We start from the raw sequence: 1,122 nt of genomic DNA, 5'->3' as shown, positions 1-1,122 counted from the left end.
GGGGGGGTGCTGGCTGTTCTGCTATATCCAAAAAAAATGGAGAGACTCTTAAAAAAAAAAAAATCTGACCTTTAAATTCATCAGTTGTTCCAGCTCTCCCCCCAGTTTTTTTCTTAACATTTTTATTTTTTAAAAAAGGGACATATCTCTTAATTGCAAATTTCAAGTTATTCATAGGTCACTTGTGTGTGTTCAGATTACTGAGTTTAATTGAACTGCTTTATCTCTGATCTACACTGGGCGAGTTATTTCAGCTTAAATCTTTTCTCATGAAAGACACTGTAGTATTTGAAATGGCTACATCCCTGAGGATAATTTTTCTGCAGTCCTCTCGGAAGCAAATATTTATTTCAACCTGCTGGTGTCTAGACTGTATTTAAACATATTTTAGTGTTGGTGCATGCGCGGTCCAACCCAATAACAAGAATTACTTATCAAACCCAAGAAAGATCTTTATGGTCGAGATCATCTGAAACGGAGATACCTCCGAACTGGATTTCCACTGAAATCTGACGAAGAGGTCTGAAACGGGATAAAGGTCTTGCCTTGTGTTTTTGTTTGGTGGGGCCTTTTTGTTTTGGTTGGTTTTTTTTCCTGCCTCTGAATTTGCTATATCGTAGAAGGACTTAAAAAATTAATTCCTTTGATTTGGGGATGATGCGAATAATGGTAGAACATTATAAAATGATTGTTAGGAAAATGCAGCTGTATTCTGCAAGCTCTAGAGCCACAGGGATTGATCATTTCCCCCCCCTTTTTCTTCTTTCTTTTTTTTTTTAATGAATACTTTTAATACTTTTCAATGTCTGCCAAATAAATTTCAACTATAACCCAGCTGGGATTCAGGGACAAGGTAATGAGGTGTTAGAGGCCTGTAGTACCTGTGGTCACTACGTGACTTACAATAATTCCCTTGTTGCTTACACCTATTGAAAAAACAGGTTTTTGGCAAAAATTGAAAAAAAAACCCAACAAATTATTTGAAAATAATCTTAAAAATGGGAGAGCATCTGCTCATTTTAGCTGAGTAACATTATGGAACTGGAGGGGTTTTTTAAAGGAAAAGCCTCTATTAAAAGATCCAATCTCAGCACTTAATTATATGTATTTTTTAATTTACTG

This window comes from Aptenodytes forsteri, unplaced genomic scaffold (genome assembly GCF_000699145.1).
Source record: "Aptenodytes forsteri isolate BGI_AS27 unplaced genomic scaffold, ASM69914v1 Scaffold83, whole genome shotgun sequence".
NCBI classification, from domain to species: Eukaryota; Metazoa; Chordata; class Aves; order Sphenisciformes; family Spheniscidae; genus Aptenodytes; species Aptenodytes forsteri.
This window is presented reverse-complemented; position numbering follows the sequence as displayed.